At 48.7% G+C, this 25,942-nt stretch overlaps 1 long non-coding RNA gene across 9 annotated transcripts; it reads right to left on the minus strand.

Moving 5' to 3' along the window:
• Positions 1-485: 485 nt before the first annotated feature.
• LOC148001881 (uncharacterized) lies at positions 486-18,620 on the minus strand. Of its 9 annotated transcripts, XR_015635802.1 has the most exons (10): positions 17,560-18,538; positions 17,388-17,467; positions 16,769-16,868; positions 14,386-14,511; positions 10,859-11,010; positions 10,565-10,625; positions 8,353-8,477; positions 6,439-6,631; positions 3,320-3,417; positions 486-1,554 (listed from the first exon to the last, which is right to left on the minus strand). It is a non-coding gene; the product is annotated as an uncharacterized LOC148001881 (long non-coding RNA). The 9 variants fall into 9 exon arrangements; XR_015635796.1 differs by lacking the exons at positions 10,859-11,010; positions 17,388-17,467; positions 17,560-18,538 and having other exon boundaries at positions 16,769-17,061; XR_015635798.1 differs by lacking the exons at positions 10,859-11,010; positions 17,388-17,467; positions 17,560-18,538 and having other exon boundaries at positions 3,307-3,417; positions 16,769-17,061.
• Positions 18,621-25,942: the final 7,322 nt, after the last annotated feature.

Genomic DNA, 25,942 nt, shown 5'->3' on the forward strand with positions numbered 1-25,942 from the left:
CGGAATGGGTGTAGGGCTCATAGAGTTCCTCCTCTGGGTAGGTCATCCTACTGCCGGCACCCCTCGTGTTCATCCACAGTCGATGGGAAGTGCCTGTGATTATGGCAGATCTTAAGACTGTGGGATTTCCTTTGCCACTGAGGCTCCCAGAAGTCTTTGACCCAGTTTGGTCTCAGAGAGTGAGCTGGCTGTGGCTCACGCCTGTTCATGTTACCCAGTCTTCCATCTGGTATAGCTTACCTCATTTCAGCCATAGAATTGTTTTATCTATCTATTGATCGACCGCCCGGTCCGTCCGTCCGTCCATCCATCCATCCGTCTGTCTGTCTGTCTTTGAGACAAGATCTTACTCTGTACCCCTGACTGGCTTAGAACTAAAAGAATTCCCCCTGCCTTTGCCTTCCAATGCTGGAATTACAGCACATGGGTGGAATGTTTCTCTTTTCTTCTTTTTTTTTTTTTTTGGTTCTTTTTTTCGGAGCTGGGGACCGAACCCAGGGCCTTGCGCTTCCTAGGTAAGCGCTCTACCACTGAGCTAAATCCCCAGCCCCTCTTTTCTTCTTTTTAAAAGAATATTTCTATTTTATATGTATGCCTGAGGGCATGTCTATGCACATCCAGAAACCAGCCCTGCACACTTTAATAACAGGAGTCCCTAGACGTCAGAAGAAGATGTTGGATCCCCTGAAGTTACAGGCAGCTGTGAGCCACCACATGGGGGCTGGGAACCAAACTCAGGTCCTTTGCAAGAGTAGCCAATGCTTCTAACTGCTGGGCTGATTCTCAGCCCTGAGAATTTGGTTTCTGGTTGGGCCTCCCAAGTGCCCCCGTTTGCCCATTCAGCAGAGGATCAGTGGATGAGCTGTCCCTTCCTTTAAGTAAACAAGCATTTGGAGAGAGGAGAAGCGCAGTTCTTTCCCAAGTACCTGTTCTTGCAGACACACCAGAAGGCCAAGTAAAGCTGTAAGAAAACCCAGGAGAGCAGCCTTTGCCCTCCTCGAAGTTTCCCTGGACTCTCAATGTTGTGGAAGTTGGAGCCATTTTTTTGTTTCTTGTTTGCTGTTGTTGTTGTTGTAGTTGCTGTTTGAGACAGGCTTTCTCTGTGTGGCCCTGGCTGTTCTGGAACTCACTCTGTATACCAGGCTGGCCTCAAACTCAGAGGTCCACCTGCCTCTGCCTCCTAAGTGCTGGGGTTAAAGCGTGCACCACCACGGCTTGGCTAGATGGAACCTTCTTGTAACGGGAACAAGAATCGGGGACAGAAAGGAAAGGACTTTGTTGTAAGTATGGAGGCAAAAAAAAAAACAAAAAAAAAAAAACAAAACGAAAGAAGAGAAAAGGGAAGAGAAAGAGGCTCCGATGGTGAGATCACGCAGCCCGTGAAGTGCTTGTCATGCAGAACCTCATTCCAATCCCCGTCATCCCTGTAAACGGTGAAGGCCAGGTACCCTTGGGGCACACCAGCAGCCTCAGCACTGCTGAGGAGAGGCAGGTGAAGCCAGCAGGCAGCAGTCCAGCTCGATGGTGAGTCCTGGATTTAGTTGAAAACCCTGTCTGGGGGACATGGAAGAGGGAGGAAGAAGAAAAAAGCAGGGGTAAGCACTGGAGGAGGAGGACTTCCAGCGTTGACCTCTGCCCTCCGTGTGCACGAATGCACACGTGCTGGTACATAAGAACATGTGTACACATACCGTGCACATGTTAACAAAGTCTGAGAGAAGGAGAAAAGCAACAGGAAGAAAGAGAATAGACTGTAGCCCTTCCTGGACGAAGGGCTTGATATTGGCTACTCTGCAAGCCCCTCTGCCTTGGAAGGCACCCCTCCTCCTGGTCTCTTAACATGCAAGGGCTAAAATTGCACAGTTCCTTTCTGAGGCTGAAGAAGGCTGCTGTTAGATGACAAGGTTTACGTCTGCTGGGAGAATCACAGGATACAGCATTTTAAGTCCGTGAAGCGTTAAAGTCATGCCTTCTGCCCTTCAGTTTGTAGATCAAGGCTCTCAGGTTCCAGGAGAGGGAGGCACTAATTCAAGAGTTCTTCAAGTTGGGCCACAGTGCCTTCCCAGCAGCTGATCAGGGCAGGCTCCTGCTACTGGAATCTGAATCTGACATGTTCTTGTAGCAGAATGTTGGCAGGGACTGCAGTTAAGGGTAGCCCATCTGTGAGAAATGGATTTGGAGCCCCAGAATCTACAGACTCTGTGGGTCATTTCCTAAACATCCTAGAGCCACCCACTTAGTTCCAGTATGCAAATTGCTCTATCCACTATCAATAACTCTATTCAAATTAGCTTCTGAACTCCTGAGACTCCCTCCGTAGCTACAGGGTATACAGACCGCCCCTGCTTGTTACCTAGAAACTATGCTTTCAGAGGCAAGGAACCCAGACAAGGATAACAAGATCAAGCCTCCTCTGAGAAAGCAGGGTAGGACAAGTATTCCGAAAACCAGACACTCTACAAGTGCTTCTACTCTGAAGAAGTGAAAGTCCTGTGTGGTGTCAGAAATGGTCACGTGTCTAGGGGAGATGAGGGACAGGGATGAGAGAGGATGGGATTCACCCTGCTGTTTTCACTCTTGCTGGGGCAGAGGCTGTGTGAGGCCTCAGGAGGGTCTGCTGGGCTTGGGGGAGGGGAGACTGCTGAGCAAGGTCCCCAAAGCGTAGAAAGTGTCAGAGAGGGAGGAAGCTGGTCCTCACGCCCACACAGCCACACAACTTCCTGTCCGAAATCCTGCAGCGTTTTGCACAAGGCCTGCCTTGAACAGCTCGGGTGTTTCGTGGCTGCATTAGGCCCTAGTTTTACCCTGAAACTTTAAGAACAATGACAGACAGGAAAGTGAAAGACTTGAAAGCCCCTTCTCTTTCCCAATGATGGGGCCTTTCTCTGCAGCCCTGGGTGTACTTACTGACAAGAGGCTGTAGGCTTGGCCCCAGCTACAGCTGAGAAAGAAGCAAGCTTCCTCACCAGTGTGCCTTCTCTCTCCCTGCAGGAGCTCCTGCTGGGGTTCTCCATGCCGCACAGTAAGGTTTTTAAGAGAGGGGGCCAGGAAGGAGGGAAAAGGGCAGAGGGAGATAGATAGTGGTGATTCAAGGGTTCTGAACCTGGGGAGGCCCCTGCCCCGGGAGAGCACAGCCATGCCCCTGTAGCAGAACTCTCAGAAATGCAGCCCAACTTGAAGTATGAGCGGTCAAGGCCAGAGTCTCAGCACTGTGGGTGCTTAGAGAAGGCAGCTTCTGGGGACTGTCCTTACAGCAACCAGCACGTGACACTTTAATACAGCCAGTTTGACAGGGTCTAGAATCACCTGGGAGACAAACCTGTCCGTGTGGGTGAGGTACTCTCTAGATGGAATTAACGGAGCTGGGAGGAACCACCTTAAATGTGGCAGCAAACTCCAGTGGGCCGAGGTCCCAGGCTGAAGAAAAAGGAGAAAGCAAACTGAGTACCGGCATTCCTCTCTGCTTCCTCATGCAGCAGAAATGTGGCCAGCTGCCCCTCCTCCCGCTACATCCCTTAGTAGACATGATGGGCCACAGCCTTTCTTTTGTTGTTTTTAAGTTTTTTTTTAAAAAGATCGATTTCACGTCTATGAGAATGCTGGTGCCGTCTTCAGACACACCAGAAGAGGGCATTGGATCACATTACAGATGGTTGTGAGTCACCATGTGGTTGCTGGGAATTGAACTCAGGACCTCTGAAAGGGCAGCCATTTTAACCATTGAGCCATTTCTCCAGTCCTTTTTTTTTTTTATTTTAAAACTTACATTCATTTATTTATTTGTGGGAGGAGAGGCACATGCATGTCCCTGTGCATATGTGGAGGTCAGAAGACAACTTGTGGAGATGGAGGTGGGGGGTGGTATCTCCTACCAGATGAATCCCAAGGATTGAACTCAAGTCATCAAGCTTGGCAGCAAGCCCCTTTGCCCATTAAGCCATCTAGTAGGCCCCTTGTCCCTTCTTAAACCGAGGAGCCAAAATGAACCCTTCTCCCTTAAGTTGCTTCTTGCCAGGTACTTGGTCATAGCTACTAGAAAATAGAATCATTTTCCCTATCCATTGGGACAATAGAGTGAAGCGTGGCTAACAGCTTCCTGTCATTGTCACCATCCTCATTTCTGACCCTTGACAAAAGTCTCTCTGTAGCCAGTGATAGTGAGGTTGGTGGAATTTCCTTGATGGGCTCTTATCCCAAGTTCTGGCAGTGCTCAGGGCACACTTGTCCCTTGAGACTGCTCGCCTATACCCTTGCGTGTTCCAGCGTGATATTTGCTAATCCAGCATTCCTAATAAAAACCAAAAATGTCATCACAGATCAGACCCAAGGCTACTGGCTCAGAATTCTGACCACAGCCCTGAGGGAAGGCGGGAGAGCCTGGTGTTGCCCCCTATCTGAGGTTGATTTTGGGAATATCCTCCACTGATCTTCTACTTTTTTCTCTGAGGCAGGGTCTCTCAGTTGGAGCCAGAGCCCACTGATATGGAGGGAGCCCCACTTGCTCTGTAGATCCCTCTCCTATTTGGGCTAGGACTATAGGTGAACCACTTGGCATTTTCCATGAGTTTCTGGGATCTGAATTCTGGCCTTCATGTTCGTGTGGCAAGGGCTACACGAACCACCTCCCGTGCTTCCTGCCTTCCTGTCCTGGCCCATCTTTCCCTCCTGGTTTTTTTTTTTTTTGTTTGTTTGTTTTGTTTTGTTTTGTTTTTTTTTTTGTTTTTTTGTTTTTTTGTTTGTTTTTTTTTTGCTTCATCTTCTGTTTTTTCCTCTGTTCTATACCAGAAACCAAAACAGAATTTATATTTGTGAACAAATGCTTTGAAGGTAGCAAGGGGGTTGGTGCTTGCCTAGCAAGCACAAGGCCCTGGGTTTGGTTCCCAGCTCCGAAAAAAAAAGGAAAAAAAAAAAAAAAAGAAGAAGGTAGCAAGACCTCTGGCAGTTCTCCAAGGACCCACGGGTGCTCTGGGAACACTTCAAGGACAGTGGCATCGTTCTGAGGTCACCCTGCAAGTGACTCTGAGGGTGTGTGTTTGAGCCTTCCCACCGCCAATGAAAGCCATTATTTGGGTTTTCCTGAGTCATCTGAACCCTGTAGATTAGAAGAGTAAACTCGAGGCACAAACAGAGCCCTGAGCTGACTGTGCAAATCTGTGTGCTTGTCCAGACAGTGTCTTTACATTAATAAGAATGATGAGACTTTTCACAACTAGAGGGACCCTTTAAGGCTGAATTTTGGGCAGCCTCTGTGGTGTATCTTCATCTCGCCCCTGGGCCATGCAGACGGACGTGGCTGGCTGTCACTCACAGCTCTGTCTCCTGCTCATTAGGTGAGAACACATGGACGCCTGTGTCTTTAAGAACTGAAACCATCTAGAAACAGGACTTGATGCCCCGTAGGAGCCTGGAGACTTCCCTTTTGCTGTTCAGGTTTCACCTCTGGTTATCAGGAACTGAGTGTGTGTTGGGGGGCAGGGCAGTGAGATGCAGCCCTGCAGCTCTGCCAAGACACTGCTCTCTGGAGATGAATACATTGTTCTTTCTTTTTGAATTTCCTCACCGCGGAGAAAAGAACGTTTGAGAAAGTCCCCTCCTGTTGACTCTTGGCATCCTATAGGTTCACTGGAAGAGGGGAGCACCAGGGCTAACTCCAAGACACTGGCCAGTCCCAGGACCCACCTCAGATTGGCCTTGGCCCTCGCACCCCTGACTGAATGGGTTGGAGTTCAGTATGAACCTGGTGGAGGTGAACTCCAGTATGTCACAGCCATAGGACTCTCCGGAAGATACCCTGGGTACCCTGGTCCAGCTTACTCAGTTCACACTTTGTTTGCGAGGACCTGGGACACAGGGACTTTGGGGTTTTCACAGATTCAGTCACCACAGTGCTTCACACAGTGTTCTGCACACACCTCCTGGCTTACCTCACTTGCCTGTAGGTCCACACTGACCAGATCCACTTTCTACCCTTTGCCGTCACACTCCTATGGGCTGGATTTGTGGGAGGCAGCACTGTGAGACTGGGGGATGGAGCTAGGATGGAGTCTGGCCATTTCTCGTTTCTCTTTTCTGTCCCAGTGCCCTCGTGTGACAACACTGAGTTTTTCCAGGACTGCACACTTGTCCTGGAGCCCGACGCTCCTCCCACAGGGGCTCCCCCTGGTCCAGGATGTGAATTCTCTCCCTCTGCTTCTTTGGGCTCACAGGTCTGTCCTTCCCGTGGTAACAGCTCCTCAGGGTTGCTAGCCCCTCGGCGAACCTCCTAAGTCCCTCCCCTCCCCCGCTTATTAGCGTCTCCGCCGCACATGCTCAGTGATGCGCCTGAGCTTGACCTTCATTATTCGTCCAACTCTTCTCTCTCCTTTGCTCTTCCCTCCTCTGTCTTTAGAACCATTTGCTCAGAAGCCCAATCAGATTGCCACCGTCTCCCATACCTACACAGTTTCAGTTCTTAAAACACAGGCGTCCATATTTTCTCATCCAAAGAGCTGGAGGCGGAGCCTGCAGTGGGCACCAATCAGAGCCGGACAGTCTAGGAATGGGATCCAGGTGTGCTGCAGAGCCAAACGGCCTGGCCAAGCAAAGCCCTTCTGATCTGGTTCTGTTCTGACCTCTGCTCTCAGTTGCATATCTAAAGCAGATGGTAGGAGATAAGAGGGATGAATGTTGGTAGATGGAGGCTCTGGGCCCTGAGGCCAGGAGAGGAACCTGCCTCTCAGAAATGCTCACCTATCCCAGAACCCACGAAACCCACAAGAGTCTCATGAGACCTTGTCCCCTGACAGTTCCACAAGAACAGTCCTCAGTTGACTGAGAGAGAGTCCAGAAAGTGGGGAACAATATAAATGAGACCAAGTCACATTTCAAACTGAATGAGCGAGACTGGAATGAGTCTTCCTCAGTGCTGGGATTAAAGGCATCATGCCAGGTTTTAGCAGGTTTGTTTTGTTTTTTGCCTGCTTGCATGCATGTGTATGTGTGTGTCAACATGTGTGTATGTGTGCATATGTGTGTGAATGTGTGCATGTGAACATGTGTGCATGTGTATGTATGTGTCAGTGTGTGCATTTGTGTGCATGTGAACGTGTGTGCATATGGACATGCATGCATATATATGTGTGTATACACAGTGTATCTTTGTGTGTATCCATGTATGTGAACATGCATGTGTGTGCATGTGAACATGCATGCATATGTGTGTGTCAATATGTGTATATTGTACACGTGTGTGTATGTGCATGTGTATGCATGTGAACATGTATGCAAGTATATCTCTGTGTATCCATGTATGTGAACATGTATGTGTGTGCATGTGTGCATGTGTGCTCTATCACTATCTCACTTTCTTGTGCCAAGGTCTTTCACTGAACCTAGAACTAAGCTGTCAGCCAGTAAGACCCAACAACCTTCCTCCTTGTACTCCATAGTACTGGGGTCACAGGCATGTGCAGCCATCCCTCACTTTTAAAAGTGATTTTTATGTGGATGTGTGAGTGACTGCATGTGTATATGTGTAACACATATGTGCTGGTGTCTACAGAGGCCAGAAAAGGCTGTCCAATCCCTTGGAACTGGAGTTAGAGGTAGTTGTGAGCCACCTGAGATGGGTGCTGGGAACTAAAGGCAGGTCCTCTGTAAGAGAGATAAATGCTCTTAACTGCTGAGCCAGCTGTCAGATCCAACACCTTGTTTCAAAAAATAGTGATTGATTGATGATTGACTGACTGATTGATGATGGGTTGATTGATGACTTACTGGTGATGGATTGACTGATGATTGAAAGATTGGTGGTGGATTGATTGATGATTGATGATGGGTTGATGATTGACTGATGATGGATTGATGATCAAAAGATTGATCGATGATGGATTGATTGATGATTGACTGATTGATTGATTGATAACTGCAAGGGCATGCACTTGTGCCATGGGATGCATGAGGAGTCAGAGGACAGCTCGCAGCAGTCTGCTTTTTCCTTTTACCCTGTAGGTTCCAGGATTGAATTTAGCAGGCATTAAAGGGCACTGAGGTCTGAACTTGGGCACTGAGATCTGAACTTGGGTGTTCGTGCTTGAGAGCAAACGCTCTTACAGCCCAGCCCTCTGCCCAGGCCTCACTCCCTGGCAATTTGAGTTTTGAGTAAGTGAATCACTTGCATCTCATTTCTTCCCAAGGCATTTCTATCTCCTGTTCAGTGTTTTGCCATCTACACATAGAGGAAAGGGGGCAAATGAAAGTCCATTTGCATAGACACCAGCTCCCTCCTAGAATTCCCAAGCTAAATGGTCACGTTTCCTCACGGTCTAGACTAATGACATCTCCCCAGTCATGAAACCAAGCTCAGAGACATACCTTCCAAGGCCACACCCGAACATGCTCCAGGACGGGCGTGCTTTCCTGGGCGTGGCTGGACAGACTCCCTGCCCTTCAAGGATACCTGGCAATGGCCTGCTTCTGGTCACTCACTGCTGCTGGACCTGGAAGGGACGGGCAGCATGGCAGGGAAGGGAAAAGCCAACTTCAAAGGCTGCTAAGTAAATAGTTCTGTGGTTTCCTCCTGGGTCATCAGGGCAGGCGTGAGCTTAGAGCAAGGGAGTTTCCTGCCAGTATTTGGGTTCAGTTTGGGTATGAGAGGACACAAACGGCCCTAGCAACCAGCCTGTACTGCACTGCCCTGTTTGCATAGGGAGATGCTTGACCTCCTTTAAGCTCTCTGGGGAGACTTTCCTTTAGGAGGGTCCTGCTTTGTGTTTATGTGGAGTCTGGAACTGTTGGGAGTAGGGAACCAGCTGGTTTCCTCTCTGTGGCTATGATAAAAACATTCCAAAAGCAATGTAGGGAGGAGAGGGTTAATTTAGTTTTATACTTTCAAGACAGAGTCTGTCACTGGGGAAGTCAAGGCAGAAACTCCAGCCAGTAGCTTCAAGCAAAATCAGTCATGGAGGAACTGTTTGCAGTCTAGCTCTCTGACGCACTCCCAGGTTCATGCACTGCTAGCTTCTTACATATCCCAGGTCCACCTGCTTAGCCTAGGCCCTCTCACATCATCCCACAATCCAGACAATCTTCCCAGACACAGGCCAAAGTGACCCACACAATCCCTCACTTGAGACTCCCTCAGATGACACTAGGCCATGTCAAGTTGACCTCTGATGCTCACCAGGATAATCAGGGACTTTCTTTTTAATTAGTTCCTCAATTCTACCTTTCCAGGAAGAGGCTGGTCACTAACACACTCCTAGCTTCAAAGTCAGAGTGTGTAACTAGGGCCCGGCTTACAAAGAACTTCATATGCTCTTTGTCATTGGAGGAGAGAGACAGAAAGACAGCCAGGAAACAGCCATCTCTGCCTGAAGTTAACACTTTCGTGCAAATGGGCCAGACCAAGCATAAGAAGAGGATTGGCTGGGCATTCATTGTGTCTGTGCCCTCCTGCAATAGTGAGGCCTGAATAGCTGCCTTGCTCAGTCACTGTCAGGGTTAGATAGGGTAATATCCACGGAATGCCTGCAACAGGCCCGTCTTCAGATGATTCTTTCTGTCAATACCAACCACATCGTTGCTCTACACCAACCACATGGTTCGGGCACATTCAGCTTCCTGGCTATACTGTCCATTGTGGGTTTTCCCTGGAATTATCCGTATCAGTGAGTTGCTGAACCGAGCACAAGGTGCCACTGGAAGCCCCCAAAGGGGAGAGACCAGGAAGCGGCTTTGTAAGTGTTGCTAAAATTCTTTCCCCTTCCTAAGGCCCTGACAATAATTTGAGATGCTATTTGACCAAAGTTCACTAGGGAACCAATGAGTTTATTAGGTTTTGTAGTGAGAATTCTGGAATTTTGGTTTCTTTAAAAAAAAAACACTGAAATATTATAAGAATATGTTTTTGTTTTAATCTCATGTGTGGGGATATGGGGCTGCTTTGCAGCAGCTGACTATGATTTGCCTCGTGCTCTTGCAGAGACATGGTTTTTGCCAGCTGTAAATAGTTCCTGTGATTGTGTGATGTTTGGAATTCTGGGAATTTTTCAGAGGGTCTATAAATGCTAGGGCCGGGAGAGGCAGGGTGGGTGATTGTTGGTCTCAGTTTGCTAATAATTATGTTCAAAGAAGAAACAAGAAGAAAGAAATTAGATTCTGAGATACCTCCCCCCCCTCTCTCTCTTTCCTTCTTTCTCTCCTATCTAGTGAGAGGAGGTAAAATGGGAGGCAGGTGATAAAGGATGAAAAAAAGAACACACAAAGTAGCAAAGACAAGCTACAAGAAAGAAGAAACAAAAAAGCAAGAACTTGGATTCAGAGGTCACTCTTTCCTCTTTTCTCTGCTATCTAGTGTTAGGGGGTGAAGTGGGGTCATAAGGATGGGAAGAAAAAGAACCCACAAAGTAGCTAAGACCAGCTACAATGTTTCCTTCCAGAGCCGTGGCAGGATGGAGGTGGGGGGGTACCGACCTTAAAGCAGGCACATTGAAGCACCAGACAGAGACGACGACTTCCCCACAGCTTCACAAATGGAACTCCCCTCCCCCAAGATCATGCACAGTTAGGGCAGAATTACATTCACCTGGGTGGTGGGAGTGGATGGATCCTCAGGTGAGTGTCCTGTGACTTCCCCACCGCTCCTTCTGTAAGAGAAGGTAAATACTCAACAGGACAAGCTGTGAAGACCCAGCAGAACTCCTAAAGATGGTGGCAATTTGGCTAGAAGGACATTCCTGTGCAGCAATAGGACTTTGGCCCTGGATTAGCAAAGGTTCCCAGCCTTGGCCAGAAGCTGTCATGTGACAGCGACTGAGAGGCAGCATCAAAGGACAGACAGACAGCCAAACAGCTGCATTCAAATCTCAACGCCGCACACCTTGGCCAAGTTGCTTAACATCATTGTGTTTCCATGACTTCATCTGTTAAACTCAAGTACTAAGCCGGGTGCGGTGGTGCGGTGTTCAATGCCAGCTCTGGAGAGACAGAGGCAGGTGGGTGGATCTCTGGGAGTTCCCAGACAGCTGCAGCCTACACAAAGAGATCCTATTTCAGAAAAGAACTGGAAAAAAAAATCAGATACCAGTAGTATTAGCCTTACACATTTTGATGGCTGTCTTGGTCACTGATGTATTGTTGTGAAGAGACATCATGACCAAGATGACCATTATAAAAGGAAGCATTTGACTGGGGCATTGCTTAAAGTTTCTGAGGATTAGTCTATTTTTATCATGGTTGGGAACATAGCGGCATGCATGGTGTCGGAGTCATAGCCGAGAGCTACATCCTGGTCCATAGCCAAGAGAGAAAAAGTGAGACTCTGGGTCTTGAATGGGCTTTTGAAACCTCAAAGCCCACCCTCAGGTACACACCTCCAATGAGGCCACACCTCCTAATCCTTCCCAAATAGTGCCCCTTCCTGGTAAAAGGAATTTATGTGTAAAGAACTGGAAAGAGGCTGTCCCAATGGGTAGAAAACTTGCCTAGCATGCACAATCCTGGGTTCAATCCTCAGTACTGCATGAACCAGGTAGAGAGTACATGACTATGATCCTGGTAGAAACAGGAGGATCAGATGTTTCAGGTCATCCTCCACTACATAATTTGAAGCCTTCTTCAGAAACAGAAGCCCAGTCTCAAACAGGCATGCACACACATTCACACACACATGCATTACACACATGTATCTGTATATGTATGCATGAATTACACAATGCATACACTCATCACACATACACACACATGCATACATACATTACCCAGACATGCATGCATATATTACACACATGCATACATATATTACACACACATACATGCACACATGCTTACACACATATATGCATATATGCACACATTACAGACACAGACACACCACACATGCACACAAAGAGCTGAGCTGTTAGGAACAGGTAGTGGTGGTAAGGGTCAGCATGTTTAGACAGCATGGCACTGACAGAGATATCCAGAACAAATCAGCTAAAACATAGCTGACCCTGGATATTGGCATAGCTGACCCTGGACACTGGAGGAGGCTATTGGTCAGCACCAAATGATTGACACTAGTAAATCTGTAATATAACTATTTTTTGACAAAATGCCTTTTTTATGTGATCCTATACAAATGTGGCCATGAGGTCAGGAGCCTCTACCTGAGACAGCCTGTAAGGCTGTGTGCCCACCTCCATGGGGCCTGCGTCCTGATCTATACATGAGCTTGTGCCTGCCTATGCAGTTTATATGTGCTAGCTTGTACCTCAGTGCCTGCCAGCAGCTGCCTGCTTGGTCCTCCATGCTGACAAGTAAAATATTTATCTTCAAAATCCTTTAACCCCACAGCCTCCTTTGACCTTCCTCCTTCCTGGACCTTATCAGTGACTGGCACAGAGCTCAGGTGATGGAACATTAGCCTCTCTAAGGAGCACAGGTCCTTGAATGTGAAATTTTGTATTTGTTAATATATATATATATAATTTATATTTGTTAATATAAATATATATATTAACAAATATATATACAAATATAACATATATATATAATATAAATATATATGTTAATATAAATAAATATAAATATATATTTATATTTGTTAATATAAATATATATAAATATAAATATATATATTTGTTTATATATTATATATATATATTTGCAATGTTTGGGGGCCTAACCAACTAAGTATCTACCATTAATCATTAATTGCAACACACTCTTTGTTTTGCTTTTTTAAGATTTATTAATTTTATTTTATGAATGGTTTGCTCATTTGTGTGTTTGTTTACCGTGTGGATCCTGGAACTGGGTTATGGATCATTGTGAATAGACATGCAGGTGCTAGGAGTTGAACTCAGGTCCTGGACAAGAGCAATCACTCTTAACCTCTGCCACATTTCTCCAACTCCCTTTGATATTTTTAGGCGGGGTTGGGGGTGGGTGGGGAGGTGGATACATTAGTTACTCCTGTAATCGCTGTGAGCAAAACATATGAGAGAAAAATTAAAAGGAAGAAAGATGTGTTTTAACTCAGTTTGAAAGGCTCCATCCATGTTGGCCAGACCCAAGTAGCTTAGGCAGGGAGGTCTTGCACAAAGAAAAGTTGTCCACACTATGAGTGTGTGGTTTGAGTGAGTATTTGAATTCTCTATCCCTAGGTGGTGAGGCCTTTGGGGGAGGCTTAGGAGGTATGGCTTTGCTGTGGGAACTGTGTCCCTGGAGGTGGGCTTTGACATCCCCATTCCCTCTGCTCCCCATTTGCACTTTGAGCTGTGAGCTCTCAAGCCACTGCTACCACCATGTTTGCCTTGATGGTAACGGCCTCTTAACCTTCATGACCTCTGAAAACTCACCAGAAACACTCAACTGTGCCTCACCGATCTCCTAGGCAAGTTTCCATCTAGGTAAGCTGACTGAATTACTATTAAAGGGTAAAGGGGGTAGACTGTGTCTGCTCATGTGGAAAGGATGTGTGGCCACGTGCAGCCTGTAAGGACAAGGATGGTGGCAAGATGGAGGAGAATGTGCTTGCTCCAGAAGACTATACATCCACAGAGAGCTCAGGGCCCTCCCCAGAGTGTCCTTGCTTTCTGAGAGAAGCAACTGGCCCACTTGACCCTTCTGCGAACTTTGCCCACCAGCTGCAACCCTGCTTTCAAGCCTGGCTTTCCCCCTGAACCTTATCACAAGGACGTCCGAATTTCCCAATCAGTGTTTTACATTCTGTTTGAGTTGCTTTTCTCATCATGACAAAAGCAAACTGAAGCCACCCAAGAAAGGAGGTCTTCCCTTCTCAGTAAAACCCCTCTGGAAACGCTGACACACGCCCAGAGGTGAGTCTCCCAGAATCCAGTTGACAATGAAGGTTAATCATAACACATTCTTTCTATTTCCCACCGTGTATGTGTGTGTGTGTGTGTGTGTGTGTGTGTGTGTGTGTGTGTGTGTGTGTGTGCACGTGTCTTAATGTGTAGCTCAGACTGATAGTCTCCAAACTGATAGTCTTTCAGATCCACCAACCCGGCTAATTTGTTTGGGTTTTTTTCCTTTAAAAAAGAATCTAGCTGCATTTTGCACATTGCACACAACCTTGAGCCATTTCTGAACTAGGCGGGGAGTAAGTAAATAAATAAACTTGTCCCTCAAGTTCACCCTCACTTTTCAGGAAGTTTCTAGAACCATAGTATAAATATATGTGCCAACCCTGCCCCGCTTGCCTCTTGGCCCATCTTTTCTGAACCTTGGCTCTGAGCTCTGTTTGCAAACCACTGTTCTGCTCCATGGAAACCACACCGCAATGCCTGAGGTTTCAGTGCAAATGGAGGAAATGAGATGGTCTCTCCTGGCCTCCTGGGCAGATAGCTTATTGTTGGTGGACATGACCTCCCGGAGATTGAATATCAGTCAATCACTCACCGTCCTGAAGGGACAGAGAGCAGCCTCGTGTTTATCCTGTGATGCAAGGTGCTCACATAAGCTTTCACATGGCCTCAGCCGAGAGTGGTGGAGTAGAAACAGACATCTCAAAGACATGGGGCTTTGCTGTGAAATAGGAAAGAAGAAAACACAAAGGGAGGCTGTTGTCATTTTGTTTGTTTTTGAGAGTTACTATGTAGCTCTGGCTTACCTGAAACATTTGATATAGACCAAGCTGGCCTCAAACTCACAGAGATCTACCTGCCTCTGCTAAATGCAGTGATTAAAAGGCCCTGTCACCACACACTGCCTAAAGGCAGTTTTGAAATTGGGTTTCAACCTTTCTCTGCCAAGCTGTGAATTCCTGTCCCTCACACTGTTTCTACTGCCTCAGCTCTCACCTTCTGTGTTTGTCTCTCCTCAGTTCCCAGCTCCTATGAAAGTTTAAAATAAGAGACTAGGGCTGGAGATCTCAGATGCCTTGGTTGGTAAAATGTTTGCTGAGCCAGCAGGAGCACTTGAGTGTGAAACCCTAGAACCCAGGTTTTAAAAAATAAAAGAAGCCATGTGTGCCAGAAATGCTATCATTCAATAGAAGACAGAAGCAGGATCCCTGCACACACACACACACACACACACACACACACAGACACACACACACAAAAGCAGGAAACAAAGGACAATTCTTTGTTTCTTCTGATGCTCTGATGCAATAATACTCTGGTCTTTCCATCTATTTTTGGTAAAACCAGACTTGCTATTTCAAGAAAAAAAAAAGCGCAATAGAAAGAAATAAAGGTGAACCAAGAGTTCTCCCAAGACGCCCACGGGCTCTTGCCAAACATCTCGATGAGTTCACAGTAAATGAGTCAGAACCCTTGCTGGCTTCAATGTCCCTCTCTAGGTCCCTGGAGGGAAGAAGAAAGGCTAGGAACTCAGAGATCAGTGGGCTCAGCCATGGAAAAGCCAGGACTCCTACTGTCCCTGGCAGCACACATTTCTCACTTGACTGTGGCTTCCCGAGGAGCAGTCTTTGAGGGACCTTTCTGACAGGCAGTCGGGAGCCAGGCTTCTGTAGACCCCGGCGGATTACCCTGACCTCTGCCACTCATCCCAGCTGCTGGCATGTATGGTTTCTAAGAAAGACTGGTGGGGTGACATTTCCAGGAATTGAGCTTGTTTCCTGAGAGATGTCACACTCTGGAATGTTCCCAGTGGCTGTCAGGGGAATTCTGGGATGACTCAAGTGAAGACCTGAACCAGTAAAGGGTGAGCCATGGCCTGAAACCACACTCTCCACCCCCACCCCTACCCCGCTTCTTCACCAGCTTCGTGAAGGCTCGAGCCCTTCACCCGACCACCAGGAAGCCTTACTAGACAAACCAGAGGCACTTTCTACCCTCACCTCCGATGCTCATTTGCATATGTGGTTAGCGTTATAATGAGCCTCAGCATGGCCCTCTGACAGAATCCAGTGTGATTCTGCTCCCTTTAAGACCCAGCTGAGGTTCAACTTGGTACAGTGTGATACAGTGTGAGAGCCAGTGTGTCAGCTGACTGGTCAACATACACAGCACGATTGTACACTGCAAGCCAGACACAGGCTAGTGCAAGACAGGGATGCTGAGGGAGAACCAGACCTCAAGGTGTAAGAGGCATGGGTGCATGGGGAGGCCACCCTCAGAGCTAGCTGGCCAGTCAGTATAGATTTCTGGGATCCATCCATCCAGCTAGTAATTCTGTCTTAAAACAACAACAACAACAAAAACAAAACAAAACTAAAGAGCTGGACAGTATCTAAGGATGACAAAGTTGATCTCTGACTTCTGCATGCACACCCACGTGCATTGGCAGTCACATAGCACACACACACACACACACAGGAACACACACATGCACACACCCCACAGGCACACACACATGCACATCCACACACCCATGTGCATCTGCGCTTTCCCTGTGGGACCCCTGCACAGCAGAAGTGAGAATTCCGCTCTATGGTAAACTGAGTTCTACTCTGTGCAAACTGCTTTTGCAGGGGCGCAGTCTCTCCTGTGCTGAGTAGAAACAGAACCTGATGTTTTAACCCTCACCCCCGAATCTGCCTGTGTTCTCCCCCTGCATGGGGGGGGGGGGATGTTGCAGCTCTTTTCAGAACTGCCTTCAGCTGGGAAGCAGGGAGAGCGGCACCAAGTCCTTGCACTCACTGGTCAGTGCAAGATGAAGCGCCAGGATGGAGGACTTTGGGAGACAAGGCAGCAGGCTGGCTCAAAGCTTTACTCTTATTTGCTTGTTTGTTTGGGGAGAGAGGGGAAGAAACCCGGGGCTTCGTGCAAGGGTCAGCCCATTTCTAATAATTTATCCAATATGAACGTGGACGTACCAATAGGAACGGGCCTTGTGGCAGAGTTTCTTCTTCCGTGGAGTTGTGCAACATTTAAAGCCCGCAGAGATGCAAACGAGTTCACATACGGAGCCTATGACTGGAAAAGAGGAAGGAGGTCTGCCCGGGGCGCAGCACCCCTGACTCCGAGGCTCAGTACCCCGACTCCCCGAGCGTCGAGAAGCCTGCCTGGACCAGGGCTTGAGCTGCGGCTGAGGTCTGCGCTGCCCGGGGCCAAGCGATCTCCCAGCTTCTGCCCTGTCCGCCTCAAGTTGCCGGCTCCAGGAGCTGAGGCTGGGTCCGTGGAACAGGCGTGGACCTCACCCGGGAGTCGCCGGCATTGCAGCGCCCCCTGGTGGCCTCTGGCGGACACATCTGGCCCAGCCAGGGCCCAGAGGGTGTGTGTGGCTTGGGTGCCCCAGCTCCAGGCCACAAACCAGGGTTGGCTTTGAGAACTACACTCCCCCACGCGACTGGCATAAGTATAGAGGGGCGAGCCAGAGCCCTGTTTTTGAGTCGTAGCCTTTGACCTGCCTAGGCCTCAGGGTGCTCATCTGTGAAGGGTGTTACAGTAAGGCCCTGAGGCAGGTTTACTGCAAAGCCCAGTCTGGAAAAATACCTGCAGTCTTAAGAATGCAAAATCCTTGGTGATGTCATCACTCAGTTATTACCACAGGTAGACAGACGGAGACCCTGAGACTATTGCAAAGAAGCAAAGACACCTTCTTATTTCCCAGTTTAAGAGGTCATCACAGGGGGCTGGGGATTTAGCTCAGTGGTAGAGTGCTTACCTAGGAAGCGCAAGGCCCTGGGTTCGGTCCCCAGCTCCGAAAAAAAGAACCAAAAAAAAAAAAAAAGAGGTCATCACAGAACTAAATATTTGTCATATCTAATTAGCTTGCTGTTATGTTAATCTCGACACTCCAGAGGCTGAGGCAGGGGGTCATACTTAGTTCCAGTTCTATCCAGCTACATAATGAGGCCCTATCCGCCCTTCCCCCAAAAAACCCCCAAACAAATAAACAACAACAACAAAACCAGGGACTGGAGAGATGGCTCAGTGATTAAGTGCACTGGCCGGTTTCTGGACCCAATTGCTACTCTCAGCTCAGGATCCATACAGTGGCTCACAACCATCTGTAACTCTAGCCTCTGGGGATCTAATGCCTTCTTCTGGCCTCTGCAGGCATCTGTTTTCACGTGGTACATAGACATAGTCAGGCAAACACTCATACACATAAGATAAAAAATAAATATGCTTAAAGAATACCCACAGAACTAAGTACGGCGGGCACAGTAGGGTGATAAGAGGATAAAGAGACTGGATAAAGGGGATAAAGAAAAAATCAAGGAGAGAGAGAGAGAGAGAGAGAGAGAGAGAGAACACCAGCTGCTCACCCAGATCTAGTTAAGTGAAGGCTGTGGGATCTAACCCAGTGGTTCTCAACTGTAAGTTTAAATTTTTCTCAACCCTAACTTTAACGAGGCTCTTAAGTGCTTTAACTCCCCTTCTAGCCCACCCACCCACCAGAAGTAATGGAAATGAAAGGTTATTAGGATATGGGGAGGTGACCTGTTTAGAAAGGTTCTTTGGAGCAAATCCCTTCTGTGTTGTCAGGAAAGTAGCAGTTCAGTTCACAGGTCAGCAGCGGCTTGATCCACTTGCAAATACTTCACAAATGTATCAGCCATCCAGTCCAGCAGAGCTGGGAAACAGGAATCAGCAGTGGTGGCGCGACCTAGCAGAGACAGCCAGACTTCAGCCAAACTGACAGGAATCAGTGGGAGTGGCCAGGACCGCTGGGGACGGGACGCCAGGAGAAGTTCTCTGACATGCTTCTCTCAACAAAGCAAAGATCAGCAAAGATACAAGGCACTGCAAAGCTAGCTCTGCGAGCTGCCATTGGGTTCTATTTATACTCCCTCCAAACATGCGTCCTCCTGCGGGCTTGCCTCACCATGTGAGTCTGCCTTAGCAAAACTCCCTGTGAGTCTGTGTCAGCTGACACCACTCTGCTGATTGACCCAAGTCTTCAGAAGTGGTTAAGAAGTGGCCAGTATACTGCCAAGAGCCTTCTGGTGTGTTTCTCTCCGTGGAGTCATGACAGAGGGAGCTCAGTAATGCAGCGTAAGGCGGACCAATAGATGCCTGTCATTAGTGAAGGTGTCCTTTCACGTGCTTGCTTTAACAGAAAATCCTTTCGCCTGTGTCCGCTTCAGGAAAACACTCCTTCATGTTTTTGCCCTAGCAAAACACCATCTGACACAACTGACTTCCCAAAGAAACCAGAAGTTTCACTTCACTCGACCTTCCTAGCGCTGTGACCCTTTAATACAGTTCCAGGTGTTGTGCTGACTCCCAACCATAAAATTATTTTCATTATTACTTCATAACTGTAATTTTGCTACTGTTATGAACTGTAATGTAATATCCAATATGTAGGATGTCTGATATGAGATCCCCCCCCCAAAGAGATCTCCACCTACAAGTTGAGAACGGCCGATCTAACCAATCAGAACAGTTCAGTTCAACGGATCTTCACCGTTTGCGGTCTCTTCATCTCGTCCATGTGTCTCTCGGAGCTGCCTTGATCACCAGACGCTGTCATGGTGGCCATCCTGAGACGTGCATACAGATACCCAGCCTGCAGATCCAGGGCTTTCAGAAATGTAAGTGGTTTACTCCAGGGCACAGTCTCGGTAGGAGTTAGTCAGAAGCAGCCTAGAAAAACAGGCAGAATTACAGGCCTATGGGAAGGAGGCTTCTGACCCAGAGCCTGGCTGCAGCCTCTGGTTGACTGAGAAGCCAAAATGCTGGCAGGATTAGCTAATAGCATTTGCCATGAAGGTCGCCAACATACAGATGATAGCCTTCAAGTATAGATGTTGAATGCTAAGATCTATGAAGAAGTCTTAAGGCCTGAATATATATGAACTTAGAGGTAAGGCCTCATCTTTCTCCCAGACATTTTTTGGGAATCTCAAGTGGATTGTTGACTTGTTTACGGTACAGAAACCCTATTGTCTGGCTCCCCTCTGATCTAGCTTTTTACTTTATCTGCTGCAATCCTGTCTGGTGCCCTCAGGATTCACCTCTCGGTCTCTTTTAGGCTTCTCAGCACCCCCTTGAAGATAACAGCTTCCAACCCCACCAGAGGGTGTAGGTGGCTGCAGTGAGGACAGTGAGGTGGGGACCCTCCAGCTGCCACATCTGTGTTCCTGGGTGTGTCATAGCCTCTTCCCAGGCACCTCTTGCTCTTAACCCTCCTGCTTGAAATCTACACTAAAATCTCTTTTAATACCAGCTGTGCGTCATACTGGCTGGTCCTGAAGTTCTTCAGTGTCAAACCCCAGAATCCTGAGTTTCCCTTGGGTAGGCATAGGTAACCTGTGGTGTGCTAGACTTTAGGAATTCCCTCTAGGTGTGAGGAAGAGAGACTTAAAGGGGCAGGATGAAGGCACACCTCTCCACCCCACCTCTGCCCTCATGCCTGCCCCCTCTGATCCCACTCCTGTCCTCATGCCCGGCCCCTCCCACCCCACTCCTATCCTTATGCCCGCCCTCCCGCTGCAGGCTCCAGCTCTCCAGAGCTTCTCCAGAAGCTCTTCTGTGAGCCTTTCAGCCTGGTGCCTCCTCCTTGGGTGTGGGAGAGGCAAGAGAAGTTCTTGAGCCTGGCTAAGCCTAAGTAGCTCCTGCAGGGTTGTGGACTGAGCCTGAGGAGGAGCTGCCTGCCTGAGACATCAGAGAGGGGCCAGCCAGAGTTCACCTGGAGAGGCGAGGCACCTCACCCAGCTGGAGTTTCTTTATATCTCTCTCTCTGTGTGCACGTGCCAGCATGCTGTGGCACCCTGTGGGGGGTCAAATGGCAACATGTGGGAATTGGCTCTCTCCCTCAGCCATCTGGGCATGGGGATTGAACTCGGGTTGTTAGGTTTGGTGCCAAGTGCCTTTAGATGCTGAGCCATTGCACAAGCCCTAAGGTTTGTTCTTGGCTATATTTGAAGAGTCCCAGAAGTCCAGGGTCAACAGGGGGTTGGTGGATGCAGGTAAGGATGGAGAGGAGATGAGGGCTTCTGGGGATGTGTCCTCTGGGGCTGTGCCCTCTGGGGCTGTACCTCTGGGCTGTGCCCTCTGGGGCTGTACCTCTGGGCTGTGCCCTCTGGGACTGTACCTCTGGGACTGTACCCTCTGGGGCTGTACCTCTGGGCTGTGTCCTCTGGGACTGTGCCCTCTGGGGCTGTACCTCTGGGCTGTATCCTCTGGGGCTGTGCCCTCTGGGGCTGTACCTCTGGGACTGTACCTCTGGGCTGTGCCCTCTGGGGCTGTACCTCTGGGCTGTGCCCTCTGGGCTGTACCCTCTGTGTTGTTCCCTCTGGGACTGTGCCCTCTGGGCTGTACCCTCTGGGCTGTACCCTCTGGGACTGTACCTCTGGGCTGTGCCCTCTGGGCTGTACCCTCTGTGTTGTTCCCTCTGGGACTGTGCCCTCTGGGCTGTACCCTCTGGGACTATGCCCTCTGGGGCTGTACCTCTGGGCTGTGCCCTCTGGGGCTGTACCCTCTGGGGCTGTACCTCTGGGGCTGTACCCTCTAGGACTGTATCCTCTGGGCTGTGACCTCTGGGCTGTGCCCCCTGGGCTATAACCTCTGGACTGTGCTCTCTGGGCTGTGCCCTCTTGGGCTGTACCTTCTGACTTGTGCTCCCTGGGCTATAACCTCTGGGCTGTACCCTCTGGCCCTGGGCTATAACCTCCAGGCTGTGCCCTATGGCTGTACCTTCTGGGCTGTGCCCTCTGGGACTGTGTTCTTTGGGCTTCCCTTCTGGGCTGTACCCTCTGGCTTGTGCCCTCTGGGCTGTGCCTTCTGGGCTGTGCCCCCTGGGCTGTGCCCTCTTGAATGTGTCCTTTGGGACTGTGCTGTTGGCCTCCCAGTTCCTCAGCCCCCTGCTCCTTCTTCCCTGTCTATTTCTGTAGCCCCTCCTCTTCTCACCCTGAACCTGAAGCCACTAGAGAACTACAGAAAATTCCCATGCCACAGTCCTTCATCCTCCAAGGTCACCAGCCCATATTCAGGCCTCTATTCATAATTATATTAATTATATATTGTCTCTCATGTAATCCCTCCCTCTTCAGTCTCTACACAGGCACCACTAGATTTGGCTTTAGAATCATAGGACTACTTGTTGGCTGCTACTAAAACAACCTACTCCTTGCCTGGTTAACACCAGTATTCTACACAGTATGGACTCAGTACATCGATGCCCTCTTCCCACTGTTCCCTCAACCCAATTCTTTTCCTGGGAGGACCTTAACTATCCTCACAATCCTCGACTCTTCAGTGCATGCTTAGTTATCAGAGCAGGCTTATGGGGGTGGGCAGAAGACAGACAGAGAGAGAGAGAGAAAGAGAGAGAGAGAGACAGAGACAGAGACAGAGACAGAGACAGGGAGATACACACACAGAGACAGAGACAGGGAGGCACAGAGAGAAAGGGAGAGGCAGAAAGAGACACAGAGACAGACAGAGGGAGGCACAGAGAGAGAGACACAGAAAGGGAGAGATGAAAAGAGACACAGAGACAGACAGAGGGAGGCACAGAGAGACACAGAGAAAGGAAGAGACAGGAGACACAGAGACAGAGACAGAGAGAAAGGGAGAGACAGAAAGAGACAGAGAGAGCAAGCACATCTTCTCTTGGCGCCATCCTCACTACACTAGGTGTCTCCTGTCTGATTCTTCTCAATTTCAGCCGCCGTGAAGGATCACAAAACACACTTTAAGAGTATAAAGAACTGCATGTGGCGAGGCGAGAGTTCAAGGCCATGACCATGTATGTGAAAATCCAGTGCCTGCTACAGCTACATAGTAAGACCTTGTCTCAACAAACAAACAAACAAGGCATAAAGAGGGTTGGGGATTCAGCAGAGTGCTTACCCAGCATGCATGAAGCCCTGGGTTTGTGATTTCTATGGATACGGTGGTTGTGGTGGCTCATATCTGTAATCCCAGCTCTTAGGAGGGGGAGACAGAAGGATCAGAAGCTCACGATTATCCCCAGGCTGGGATGGAGCCAAGCTACAGAGCGCATGTGTACACGCACGCACGCTCACACAGAACACCAGCAGCTCTGGCAGAAGCTGCCGGGACACATCTTGCCTGTCAGTCAGCCCTGACCACAGCCCTACCCAAGCCTAACTGAGGCTTCTCTGCTCTTTTCCTTTGTCCCTTTGTGAGGGGACAGGATCCAGGCTCTGCCCCTGGCTCCTGCTCTGAGGTGAGACTGATTGGGGGTTGAGGGAGAAACCCAAAAGGCCCAGGGTGTCCCTGATTCTATCTCTGCACCCACCTCGGTCTCCCAGATCCTCCAGGCCTCTCCCGGGACCTACAGTGGCCAGTCAATTACTTGTGAAAACGACGAAGTCGGGTGAATCAGTTTATCAGAGTGTTTTAGCTGCAAAGAACAAGAAAATGAAAGAACCAGACAGCACAATCCACACAGACACTGCATGTCAGAGGGAGGGAGTCTGGGAAACACATGGCGTTCTAGGGACCAAGGCATCACCACTCATTTTCAGGGCTTTCTTCAAAGCTGCAGCATTTTCCTTTTGGTAACAAGATGACTGCTGCAGCTCCAAGCTCCCCCTGAAGCAGGAAGAAAGGGGACAGGGCACAGTATGGCTTCCAGCAATCTCTGGCCACAGCTAGATCACAACACCAACTTTGTCAGATGGTGGGATCGGACTGACCAGTCAGTGTGCATAAGGAAAATGGGTGAGCGAATGAAAGACCAGGGTTCTCTTAGCAATAGATAAAGAGGGAGCCACTGGCTGATAGGTAATCAATAGTCTTGTCCTGCTACACTGAGCACCCTCAGAACAAGAAATCCAGTGTGTGTGTCGATAACCAGGGAGGGAGGTGTACTGAAAGGAAGGCACAGGGAGAGACCGGAAGAAACAACAGGAAAGAGACAGGAAGTGCAATAAACACCATGTAGTCAGGCTTAGATTCCTCATCTCGAAGAATGTTTATGCCTCCAAACTTTGCTCAGTACTTCAGGAATTAAAGTCTGACACAATGTGTCCTTGCCCAGTCTGGGGCTCAGACCTGGGTCAGACCTAAGAAGGCCTTGGTTTTGTTAATCTGCAGTGGGGCCGCCCACTAATGTCTCACATAATGGGAGATTCCCCCAACAGGAAACAGCGGTCGGTTGCTGTAGACAGATAAGCCATGCAGCTATCTGCAGTCTCTGCAGGACTTGGGGTGAGCCTGGGTTGAGCCAGGGTTTGATGGTGTAAGCCTATCATTCTGGCTACTCCAGAGGCTGAGGCAGGAGGATCAAAAGCTCAGCAACAAAACAAGTTAAAGGTCTAAACAACTCAGTGAAACCCTGTCTCAAGAGGTAATGAACTAGGGCCATGGGTCAGTGCCAAGGTGCTTATCCAGCACAGGCAAAGTGCTACATTCCAGCCCAGTACTGCCAACAATAAAAAGGGCTCAAGAAATGGCCCAGTAGGTCAAGGTGCTTCTAATCTAATGATCTGCGTTCAATCCCTGGGACCAACATGGTAGGGGAAGAGAAACAACTCCTGAAGTTGTCCTCTGACCTCCACATCAGACCCCACTCCCTTACAAAGGAAGAGGTCACGTTTATCTGAAATCACCATGACTAATTACCAGGTGAGCAAAAAGCAACAGCTCGGCGCTTCCTGCTGCTTCATCGTGGAGTCTTGGCATTAGACAGTGTGTGGGAACGCAAGCATCTCACCTCCAGCGTGTTTGGCAGCCCACAGCTTCCAGAGTTTGAAAACAAAAGAAAATGAGAAGATGTGGACCGAAGTGTCACTCATGTGGAGGGTGTGCTGAGGAGAGGGGTTTCAAACCCTCAGGGTTCTGGGTGTGAATCCTGGGAGGTGGACTCTGAAGTCCAAGGAGGACTTCAGGAAATACCTTCTTGTCTCATCACACAGCACTCGGGGAACTGCCACTGCTTTCTTGGGTATGTGGGCGGCGCTAAAACACTGGCCAAGCCCTCAAAGAGAGCGTGGGAAAGGAAGGCAGACAGCTGGTCTTTCCTCTCACCTCTTTGGAGGACAGCTATCAGAACCTCTGAAGCCTGTGTATGGTATTGGGGTGACCACAGAAATGGGAGCAAAGACAAGGACAAATTGTCTTATTGCCACCTGCTGGGTAGCATTCACAGGCGGGATTGGGGTTTCAGGGCATAGCCTAGGAACAGTGGTTCCACGTGATGCCTAGATGGATTAATCTTTGTGGCCAATTTTGTTGGACTGAGAGACAACTAGGTTAGCAAAGTACACTTACAGATGCGTCTGTCTGTGAAGGCATTTCCAGTGGAGATTGGATCAGACTTGAAGAGGCTATTGGGAGGTGGCAAAGTGCCTCATTAGAGAAAACATCACTGGGAGAGTAGCTATGGGAGTGCAGTTTGCCCTTACTCTTCTGGTAGTACTGCTTTTGCGTGTCCCCATGGATGTGTGTGTCCTAGTTTTTCTTCATATTACTGTGACTGTGACACAGTACCAGGGCCAAGGCAACACAAGAGAGGAAGGGTTCATTTTTGACTCACAGATTGAAGTTTCAGTCCATGATGGTGGGGAAGCCGCAGCAGCTGGCTACATTGTATCTACAGTCAAGTGTAGCTTCAGTACCAGGCCTGCTGGGTGCTAAGCCAGCTGCTAGCTGAGAGCAGATACCAATTGTATCCCTCAGTCAACCCTATGTGCTACAATACTGCCTTTCCTAGCATGATGTGACAACTGGACAGTAGGAATATGAAGGTTACAGAGGCATGTTGGGAGCAAACTGTCCTTGCAGTCACAGATCTCCAGAGAAACCAGGAATGTTAAGCACACAGGACTGAACTCTCAAAATAAAGGGCATAAAACCTGTTCTTCCATCCAGAAAACTGGGAACTGGAGGTGATTAATAGCCTGGTGGCCTGTGATTTCTGTTTCGCCAGGACACATCAAGCTCTCACAATCAGGACTGGAGATGTCTAGTAGTCTAAATGACCCTTACATTATCTATATGGCCAGGGCCTCCCCCAAAACCCCCTAACCAGCATCAGAGATACAAAATAACCCAAATGACCTCTGTATTTGTCATAATCAAGACCAGACCAGATCCTTTCTTAGACTCCTAAGCTAATACAAGAA

The sequence above is a fragment of the Rattus norvegicus genome, chromosome 13 (genome assembly GCF_021556685.1).
Source record: "Rattus norvegicus strain SHRSP/BbbUtx chromosome 13, alternate assembly SHRSP_T2T, whole genome shotgun sequence".
Lineage (NCBI taxonomy): Eukaryota > Metazoa > Chordata > Mammalia > Rodentia > Muridae > Rattus > Rattus norvegicus.